Source organism: Xenopus laevis, chromosome 2L (assembly GCF_017654675.1).
Source record: "Xenopus laevis strain J_2021 chromosome 2L, Xenopus_laevis_v10.1, whole genome shotgun sequence".
Taxonomy (NCBI): Eukaryota; Metazoa; Chordata; class Amphibia; order Anura; family Pipidae; genus Xenopus; species Xenopus laevis.
Window position 1 is genome coordinate 63,703,917 of NC_054373.1, and position 11,391 is coordinate 63,715,307.

General features: G+C 36.2%; 1 pseudogene; it reads right to left on the minus strand.

Annotated features, from left to right (window-relative positions):
- The window catches only part of LOC108707484, a 100,722-nt pseudogene that overhangs the window by 56,412 nt on the left and 32,919 nt on the right, over positions 1–11,391 (minus strand).

The following is an 11,391-nucleotide window of genomic DNA, read 5'->3' on the forward strand; positions in this document are numbered from 1 at the left end:
CATTAATTTGTATTAAAGCTTTTTGAATCATATCCTGAGTCAGCCACTGACTAGATTGAGTTGAACCATTCGTGCAGTTATTAAGTGAGCCTGTGAACCCAGACTCCTCTATTGTATACACTGAAGAAAAGAACTGATTTAACACATTTGCCTTATCTGTATCTGTTACAAACATACTGGTACCATTATTTAATGGAGCAACACTCTCAACCTGCATCTTTTTACTATTAATATATTTAAAAAACTTTTTAGGGTTAGTTTTCACCTCCACCGCAATTAACTCTTCATTTCTTTTCTTAGCCTTCCGGATTGCTGATTTACAACATTTATTACAGTGTTTATATTCATTAAATGCAGCTTCTGTCCCTACAGATTTGTAGTTTTTAAATGCCTTTCTCTTCTTTCCCATTAACATTTTTACCTCTGTATTAAGCCACACAGGATGATTCTTAGAGCTTCTACGTTTAGTCCTTAAGGGAATAAATTGAGAACAGTAATGATTTAATATCATTTTAAAGGACAACCATTTCTGTTCTGTGTTTTTAGCTGAAAACCTAATGCCCCAATCAATGCTGTAGGGCAGCCCTCAAGGCACTAAAATTAGCTTTGGCAAAATTCATGCTTTTTGTTGCCCCAGTATATTTTTGTTTTTTGCACCAGACATTAAAAGATATAACATTATGGTCACTATTACCCAGGGGTTCAATGACTTGCACATTTGCTATAAGTTCTGGGTCATTTGAGATCACTAAATCAAGAATAGCATTTTTTCTGGTAGGCTCCTCAACAACCTGTGCTAAACAATTGTCGTGCAATAAGTTTATAAACTTGTTCCCATTAACTGATCTAGCAGTACCTTTGCTCCAATCAATAGGAAGAAGTGTGGAAGCAAAAGACACAACTATGTCTGTTAATTGGCTCATGTGACCTAACATGTATGGTTTGTTGGTATTTTTGTGAGTACAGTGAATCCTACGATCCCAGGGGGCGGCCCTTATTTTTTAAAATGGCAATTTTCTATTTATGATTACCCAATGGTACATACTACTAGAAAAGTATATTATTATGAAAATGGTTTATTTACATGAAGCAGGATTTTACATATTGTTTGGGGGGTATAGTTTTCCTTTAAAAAGCAGTCAACTGCAAAAATTACTTTTGTGAGCAACACCTTAATATTTAAACTTTAAGGGGCAGATTTATCAAGGTTTGATTTTTGAAGTAAAAAATACTTTGAAATTCGACCATCTAATTTAAATACTTTGAATTCGAATATCGAATTCGAGCTTTTTTCATCGAATTTGGGTATTCTGCGGTCGAAGTAAAATCATTCAATCGAGCGATTAAATCCTTCGAATCGAACGATTTTATCGTACGATTTTACTTCGACTTCAAAAAACGTAGAAAAATGCTGTAGAAGGTCCCCATAGGCTAACATAGCACTTTGGCAGGTTTAATTTGGCGAAGTATTGAAGTCTACGTTTTTTTAAAGAGACAGTACTTCGATTATCGAATGGTCGAATATTCAAACTATTTTACCTCGAATCAAATTCGAAGTCATAGTATCCAAAAAATTACTTTGAATTTCAAATTTTTTTGCTTCGAAAATTCCCTCAAATTCACTTCGACCCTTGATAAATCTGCCCCTAAAAGAAAAGGAAGTTCCAAGAAATACAAACTGCTTTAAGCATAGGGAACATATTAAATACTATTCAAAATACCATTTCAATACTACAGTAAGATTTGGCTTCACAAGGCAGTACATAACAATTTTTGCTTTTATGTTTTGCCTCTTTTAAGAATAAATTCAGTAAGGCAGGGATTGATTATATCAAAGACAGGGGTCAGATTTATGAACCTTCAAGATTTGGGTTTGCAGACATGGATTACAGAAAAACCTAAATGGGTTTTATCGTCCCAAAAGTGTTTTTTTGTGCCAAAAATAAAACATTCACCGGGTTTTAGATGGTAAGCTTTCGATTTCCGGCGAAAACCTGCACAAAACTGCTTTTATTAAGATCTGCTAATATGATTAATCATAACGTCATGTTAATGCATGTTAAACCATCCCAAGCAATATCTAATATCTTAGCAAATAGTTTGGGTGTCGTCAGTGTTCCCTTGACACCACTGTTTGACTGCAAGTAGTGTTTTTACTTATGGTTTCTCAGCAAAAGAAGTATTCTAAAAATGGCAATTGCCCAGCACATGGACTGACAGAAAGTGGACCAGGATACCTTACAACAGCACTTACGGTTGACAAAACTGTTTTTCAATATGTTCAATATGACTATTTAAAAAATTAAGTTGGGTCTTTTTTTAAAATAATACAGGCTAAAATAAAAAACAACTGAATAAATAATGGGAGCACCACCACTCCAAAATGCGCCAGGCAGTAGACATGCAATATTAACATTTCAATTTTCTAGCTACATATTTATGCCTTTTCATTTAAGACGTTCAATTCCTTAATTTTTTACTGGTGCAATGTCCTTGAGTGTATATAAAAACTACATTAGTTACATTCTAGCATAGACAAGTGATATGAATTCTGTTAACACCTTCGTGCAAAGGCTAAAATTGAATGCATACAGAGAATATGAAGCCCTGTAAAGATTCATGGTAAGCATATGTCAAAAGTAAGAAAAGGTCCCAATGGTTTTCTGTTCTAAATTATTTCTTACTGGATAAAGTTTGATCCTGTTTTATAATATTTCTGCTTCCCATTTTCATCTACTCTGCTTCCATGTTGTGAAGAAGACCATGGGGATTATTTAGAGGAGGGGTCCCCATCCTTTTTCACCCGTGAGCAACATTCAGATGTAAAAAGAGTTGGGGAGCAACACAAGCATGAAAAATGTTCCCGTGGCTACCAAATAAGGCATGTGATTGGCTATTGGTAGCCCTTATGTGGACTGGCAGCCTACAGGAGGCTCTGTTTGGCAGTACATATGGTTTTTATGCAACCAAAACGTGTCTCCAAACCTGGAATTGAAACATAAGCACCTGCTGTGAGGACACTGAGAGCAACATCCATGGGGTTGGGGAGCAACATGTTACTCACGAGCTACTGGTTGGGGATCACTGATTTAGAGCATGATCCCCAACCAGTAGCTCGTGAGCAACAGGTTGCTCACCAACCCCTTGGATGTTGCGCTCAGTGGCCTCAAAGCACTTCATGCCTCGGGACATGATTCCATTGTGGTGCTGTTTAGCTAGCACATCTGAATGGCAAGTTAGGGGATGTGTAGGAGACAAGAAGGGGGTGACTTTGTGCCTCCTCTGGCGCTTCATGAATACAGCATTGCTGAACACAGGCAGCGCTATATTAATTTTAAATTTTTGTGAAAGTATTCCTTAATCTCTAAAGAGCACAAGGTAAATGTGTGAATATGAGAGTGGATTAGTGCTCCAGATGAAAATTTCTAAAATTTGGTCTGCGCATGGCAGTTGAAGTCTAGAAAGCATAAATTTCAACTATAGCCCAACAGTGGATGCAGAGACACCCAACGTAGTCAATAGCACATATTAAAAGAACTCTTGGGTGCTAAATTTCCTACCTTTTGAAAGTAAGGCATTTGAAAGTGAGGAGCAGCATTTAAACAGATGTTTTGGATAAGTATTCCCCAAATAATATCTGAATTTAGTTGGACAGATGTATGGTATTATTTCACAGTGCTAAAGGGCACAATGTATTTCTGCAGCAGTGGCAATATCCTGTGTAATGTTCTCAAGTTTTATGTCATTCTTCTCACCAGATTTACCTATTATCTTAACAGCAATTTGTTACTTGCGACTGCTTTGAGTGGTTGCTTGAAGGCTCTTATAGGTGATGCTTCTCTCAGCCATCTCAAAAAGAGACTTAGTGCTGTCTATCTTAATAATTCTTCCAGCAGTAGAGAGCAAGTCGTTTTTATTTAAAACAAGGAGATGGCACTATGCAGTTCTTCCCACTGCACTATATAAATAAATGATGATGATGAAAACATGGGACTAAATTAACAAGGGGTATTTCACCAAGAACTGTTTTTTTACATGAAAGTTATTCAAAGCACCTTCCCAATATACATTACAATTCTGCAACAAGTAAATTTGTTAATTGTATTGCCCTTCAAAGCAGTATTTGTTTATCCCTTTCTGTTTTTTAATCATTTGAAGTCTCACAAACCTCTTCGTGACATAGAGAGAGGTCTGTGAACTTGACATACCGACATACGTGCCTGTATTCACACAGTTGCCTGCTTAGAGAGCTGTTATGTTGCCGCCATTGTGTTTTTTTTGTTATTTCATCTTTGATAGTCTATGAAAGTTATAGCTTTACTCTTATGACAAAGCAACATGCATTCAGTTTTCATGGACTGAAGAATGCTTAATTGTTCTGCACCACATATTAATTCTTGGGAGGAACAGACTGTGTGTGGTCAGCATACTACCTGAAATTTAGGAGCCCGATTATGAAAGGAGTAAAAACAATTCTCAGAAAAGTACCCCAAACGGATATATACGGTAATTTGGTATTACTTTTTGGGGGGGGGGGCTCAATCCATTTTGATCACTTAGATCAATATACCTGTACCAGACAAAAAATTCAGCTTTTCACAGCTGTCACACGGGGAACTGCTAGTGTGTCCGTAGCACATTAAAAAGCAATTACTGAATGACTTTTCCGCGGAAGCAAGGTCTAAAGACTCACAACATCCTCCCACTTGGTTTTTGCTTTAAGATTCACACAGTCAAAACAGAAATGTCTTCAGTCAAAAACCCAATATATTCTTTGAAGAATGATATATTGTGTCCCTCTAATCTAATAATTAACTAGGAAGTGTCAGTAAATCATGCTGAGCATTAAACCCGATCTGTGATGAATGAATTAAGTATTTAACCCCTTTCATTCCAGCACCTCTGTCTAACTATCTTTCTAACGTCTGAGGTATTCTCCTTTGAATTTAACAAAATTAGGTCCTTCGGTTTTCTTCCATTCATAAATAAGATATATAGGCATTTACAGGCATAATTATTCTTTTACACATCAAGTATTAGGGGCAGGTGAAAAAAAAGCACCCAGCCTGGGAGTGCACTGCTCTGCTAATATTTTTGTGGAGTTTTATTACCAGAGGGTGCTAAAACTGAAAAATATATGAAACACTGGAATAAAAATCTGTAAAAAAATAAAAATAAATAAAAAGTCAAAAAATTAGGAAAATGCATTCAATTTAATGTAGAAGATGACAGAAAACATTTAGCAATTTTCTTTATACTTATTGTTGAATTGGTATCAACTTGAATCTGTGCCCAATCCCATTCAACAGAAGAAATTAACCCGGTCATCTGAACAGGTGTGATGCAGTGTCTGTCAGGGGGCCCCTCTTCCCTACAATTACTAGCACACACTGGTAATCTTTACAGATCATGTCTCCCAAGAAATGGTTTTGGTGGGAGACTGGATGAGAGGGAGGACTTGAGCAATGGGAAAAAGAAGGGGGAGGGGGTCAAGGAAAGAAAACTAATGTGTTGCTGCCTTACGGTTCAGCAGATGTCTGCATGTGATGAATGAGCCTAGGATATGCTGTTGTAGCCTGCTGCCAAGGAGCGGTAAGTGATTAAAGCCTCCACAGCTCCCAGCACCATATTTAGAGTCTGCAGGGTTCCCAGCCTTGCATCCATTCTTTGCTGTGCTGCCAGATGTTGACAACTGCTTCTGCTCCCATTCACTCGACACGGTTGGCAGCAGTTGGCACGGAAGTCCCGCAATCTGGAACATTTGTAGAGATGCTGCGCACTGACAAGTGTCGCCCATCATTCACCTTTGCAGAACGCCAGAACGACTGTAATTCTCTGCCAATCGCCTCCTGGGAGCCGGCCAAGATAAAGTTGCGGCTGGCAGCCTCATTTGTTTTACTCAGGTGTTTCTGTTGCCTTACTGACCTCTATTAGTTTAAGTTTTAATTTAGATTAACCCCGCCACCCCAATTAACCAGTCAGGGGGGAAAAAGATAAGATGCTACTACTCATAACTCTGAATTTGGAATTTATCAGAGTTAAAATTATGATGTGCCATAAAAGGCTGGTCACCTGGCGCTATCTTTCTCTGAACTTACCACTTCAGGGTGAATTAAAAATAAAAATTGTCCATTAAGAAGACTGCAATCTTGTTTTATTGGGAACTCACAAAAGAAGAACATTTATTTGGCAGTGTAAACTGAACAGTTCAGTTACTGTTGTGAAACAGAAAGGATTTATCGGACTGAGTTATAATGGCAAATTCTCCCAATAAGTTAGGCAATTTACAGAGACCTATTTTGAAGGTAACCTAAACATTGTTAGGTATAGGACCTGTTATCCAGAATGCTTAAGTAAGCAGCATGGGGCAGATTTATTAAGGTTCGAGTTGTGTTTCCATAAACATTTGTGTTTTCAAGTTGATTTTTTTGGTCAAAAAAAAAAAAAAAAACACCTTACATTTTTAAAGATTTATTATACCACGACCCTGGAAATAGCTTGAATCGGAAAATACCCCATCTAAAACCTGTCAAGATGTTAATAGCTTTCATGATGTTCAAGTTTTTTGGGAGGGTTTTGCCTGAAAACTCTATTAATTGGAGAGTTTTCCCCACCGAAAACTCGATCAATTCGAGTTTTCAGGTTGTTAATCCCAAACGTAATTCGACTTTTTCCCAATCAAGTTTCTTTTAAATTAGAAACCAATCGAGTTATGAGTTAATTTGAGGTATATAAAACTCTAAAATTTGACCTTTGATAACCCCCTAAATAAACCAAATAGGCTGGATTATTTGGATAAAATGGAGTCTATGGGAGACCGTCTTTCAGTAATTCTGAGCTTTCTGGGTAACTGGTTTTTGGATAATGTATCCCATACCTGTATCTAGAATGAAGGTACTAAAGTGTTAATTGCAGAATGACGAACAAAAACACATGATGAACTAGGAATAAGAGAAGAAGGAAGAAGAGGGACAGACTTTTCCTATTTTATAGTCTAAGCCACAAATAGAAGGTTACCAATTAATTCACATTATCTAGTTTCGGTACTCACAGGGCTAACAAATTAGAGGGGTTATTATTTGACACATTTGGTAAGAGAAAATATGTATAATAGCTAAATATTTGGGAATTATAAATTATCATATCAACCAGCTGCCCAGAGGGCAGATATTCCCAGAACGTCTAAAGGGTTTGGGGGAGTGTGATTGGCATTGCAGACGTCTTTTTTAGTTTTGGTATTATTTGAAATGCACACTATGTACAAGATTTGCTTCGAAAACTAAAATTGAAACATGCATAAAAGTGAAACTGTGACATTGTGATAATAGGTGAGGATGTAAAGCTTAATGAGGCTGTTCACCTTTAAATTAACTTTCAGTATGATGTAGAGAGTGATATTCTAAGACAATTTGAAAATGGTTTTAATTTTTTATTATTTGTGGTTTTTAAGTTCTTTAGCTTTTTATTCAACGGCTCTCTAGATTTTGCAATTTCAGCAATTTGGTTGCTAGGGTCCATATTACCCTAGCAACCATACAATGATTTGAATAAGAGACTGGAATATGAATAGGAGAGTACCTAAATAGAAAGGAGAAATAAAAAGTAGCAATAACAATAAATTTGTAGCATTTGTGTTTAGATGGGGTCAGTGACCCCCATTTGGAAGCTGAAAAGAATCAGAAAAAAAGGCAATAAATTCAAAAGCTATAAATAAATACATTGACCCCAGGTGACCATAATAAATTGACCTCAGGTGACCTTTAACATGGGCCAACCATTGTAAGTCATCTTTTTAAGTTATTTTAGTCAACAACATACACTATTTTCTAAAGAGTCAATCATTTTCTCTTCATTACAGTGAGCGAAAGCATGTATGTGTCTTCTCTTCTTGGACAAATATTTTTAGTTAAGAACAATGAACACACACAAAGTGCAGTATCAGCAATACTAGTAGGGAAACAAAGAAAAGACAGTCAAGCAGGCTAGAACAGTTGGAAATGTACAGAATGCACAGAGGTTTCCAACTGGAGGATCCCACTTGAGCAGTAAACAGCCACAACCCGGTATTAGCCAGAAAAAATACCCAAAAGATGTGTGCTTTCGGCTCCTGTACTCGAGCCTTCTTCAGGTGAAACGTTGCTATAAATCTTTTATTTTTTTGCACCTCATAAGTCCTGTGCGTGCGGTTTTTTGTTTGTTCTATGTATGATTTATTATAACCTGCACCCGGGCAATTGCCTAATGGATTAAGAGTGCTCCAGCTGCAGGAATATATATATATATACACACATACATATATATATATACATACATACATATATATATATACACACATACATATATATATACATACATACATATATATCAAAAAAAATCCTATACTGTATTAACAGTAGATTAAAACCATGCTAACCCTGTACTTTTGATATTTCAATGTTTACATTTACCCCATATAAAATATACAGTATACTATGTCTCTAATACATATACAGTTACCTCACACAGTGGCTCTTGCTCTATTTTCAATAGTTCAGAAGACTATGGCTATATTATGGTGGTGCTCTATCCAGAAACCTTGCTGCTTTACTTGGTTCCCCTGTTGCATACACTGAAAAAAATTGGATGGCACACTCTAGTAGCAAATGTGCTAAAAAATTGGTGCTTTTATTTCGATCTTGGATGTGTGTGCCATCCTATTTTTTTCAGTGTATGCAACAGGCTCTTGCTCTTTGCCTAAAGAGGGTAACTTTTCTCCCAATGTCTATAGCAGGAATGGGCAATGATGGTCTCCACATGATTTTGAACTACAACTCACAATCTCTCCAACATCTGCAGGCAGTCCAAATATGGTAGCAGTTGTAATTCACTAACAATGGATTGCCCTATTCATGTGTTGGTAATATACTACATATATAATATATTAATATATATATATATATAATAATTACAGCACAGGCAAACTGTACGGATTAGTTTTCTCTGATTCTAAAAGAAAATCAGTACAAAAATCAGTTAAATAAAAAAACAAAAAACAAAAAGGTACCTGGTGGTAGAAGTCATTATCGTCAAACAGTTCTTCATCTTGATCTTTTAAATGCGAGTTTGATTTTCCTTCTTCTTGAATATCTTACATAGAATGACCAGACTTATCAATGTAATGACACCGGCAAGCTAAGAGTGAAATTTCTAGTGGTGGTGTACAATAAACACTAGTAATGCATTTTATAAATCCTTACCATTGCTTCGTTAGGAACAGCCTCTGCCACATTTCGAGAATCTAAAGGCTTTCCCAAAATCCGATAAAAGGACCTCTTTGTCTGTGTACGCCTGAGTAAACCTTCCTTGTCCATCATAATCTGCTCAATCTGAGTCAATATGGAACGCTCAAAAGCTCCAAACCCCTTAAAACAACAGAACCAGTGAAAATGTGACAAAACAAAGTTTAAATCACTTAACATGGATTTAAATATTACTGAAGTCCCCTCAATTTATACGGATCCACATACCTTGCCAATTTTTCCTGACAACTTTGTATTATCATGCCACTTTTGTAATGTATTATTCTGATATGTTCTGAATGCTGCAAAACGCTTTGCCATAAATTCTGGGTATTCATCCACTTCCAGTTTTCGTTTAGGAGGTCTTTCCCTTTTTGTTTTTTCTGTATCCTCCTCCACTCCATCCTCTTCATCACTGAGGATTTCATCTTCACTAATATGATAGTAATGCATACTCAGAACACAGCACCACAGTTTAGCACCCACTCAATTGTAATATACTGTAATTTTTTTCCAAATATACCCGAATATGACACTTCAACACATGTATATTGCATTGTCAGTATTAAGTATTTCACAGTATTTAGTAAAAGGCTTGTAAATCTGTTACAATGTGTTAATAAAAATGTACTCCACAATAATTTGCCATTCGATTTTTAAAAGTCACAGTGAAGATTCTCATTTGTTAATGTAAATTCAAATCCACCCATTATGAGTTCACCTCTATTTTACACAGGAAACGATAACACTATACAAAATGTATTACTGGACCCTCTTCTTATCACATGTTGAAGCAATGTCTCCTTCAAATTCCTGACTTTTATTTTTCTATCCCTTGCCACCTAGCTGCAGTATCTATGTTCTCTTTTATAACAACAATGAAAGGCATCTCTCTCTCTCTGCCCAACTTTGTGGCTGCACATCACATGCAGAAATAATGGAGAAATTTCTGGTTTGGTCTTTGTCAAAGAAGGGTGCAAATATTTAACTTGCAAAGACCAGCCCAGACATTTATCCATTAAATCTGCAAGTGAAGTGCAAATAGTAGGAAATCTGTCAAAGAAAGGTGCGAATATTTAATTAGCAGAGTTACAACTGTTTGGATGAGATCTCCCAAAGACAGAGAGTATGGGGGGGGGCATAACAACAGACCAATACAAAACCTTGTGGGACTCCTACATTAAGTGGAACTGATAAGGGGGTATTGTTAGCATAAGAGACAAAGAAAGATCAGTTAGAAAAATAAACCTGAAGTCATATCAGATTATATATATCAAGTGCAAGCAGAATATGCATAGGAAGGGAGTGGTCAACTGTATCAAATGCTGATTATAGGTCAAAAAGGATTAGAATGAAAGACTGATCATTTGCAACTCTGCACAAGGCAGAAATCTAGATTGCATATGGTAAAACAGATTGTATGCGCCAAGAACGTTAGTTATAGGGGGAAACCCAATATGATACAAAATTTAAGAGACAAGTGTTAGAAGGTAGACAGGATTGTAATTAGGGAAAAAGGGATGAGTGAAACATGGCTTGATAGGCTTGACACATACATGTTTGAATGGAGAAGGGAAAGTTCCAGAAGCTAGCAAAGAGTTAAAGATGTGAGGAAGAGCTAGCTTAAAGGGGTTGTTCACCTTTAAATTAACTTTTAGTATAATGTAGAGAGACAATTTGCAATTGGTTTTCATATTTTTATTATTTATGGTTTTTTGAATTATTTAGACTTTTCTTCAGCAGCTCTCTAGTTTGCAATTTCAGCAATCTGGTTGCTAGGGTAAAAATTACCCTAGCAACCACACATTGATTTGAATAAGAGACTGGAATATAAATAGGAGAGGCCTGAATAGAAAGAGGAGTAATAAAAAGTAGCAATAACAATACATTTAAAGCCGTACAGAGCATTTGTTTTTAGATAGGGTCAGTGACCCCCATATGAAATCTGGAAAGAAGAAGAAGACAAATAATTCAAAAACTATATATATAAAAAAAAACGTGTAGGCCAATTGAAAATTTGCTTAGAATTAGCCATTCTATAACATACTAAAAGTTAACTAAAGGTGAACCACCCCTTTAAAGGACCAGTAACATCAAAAAAAAATTCTAAAAA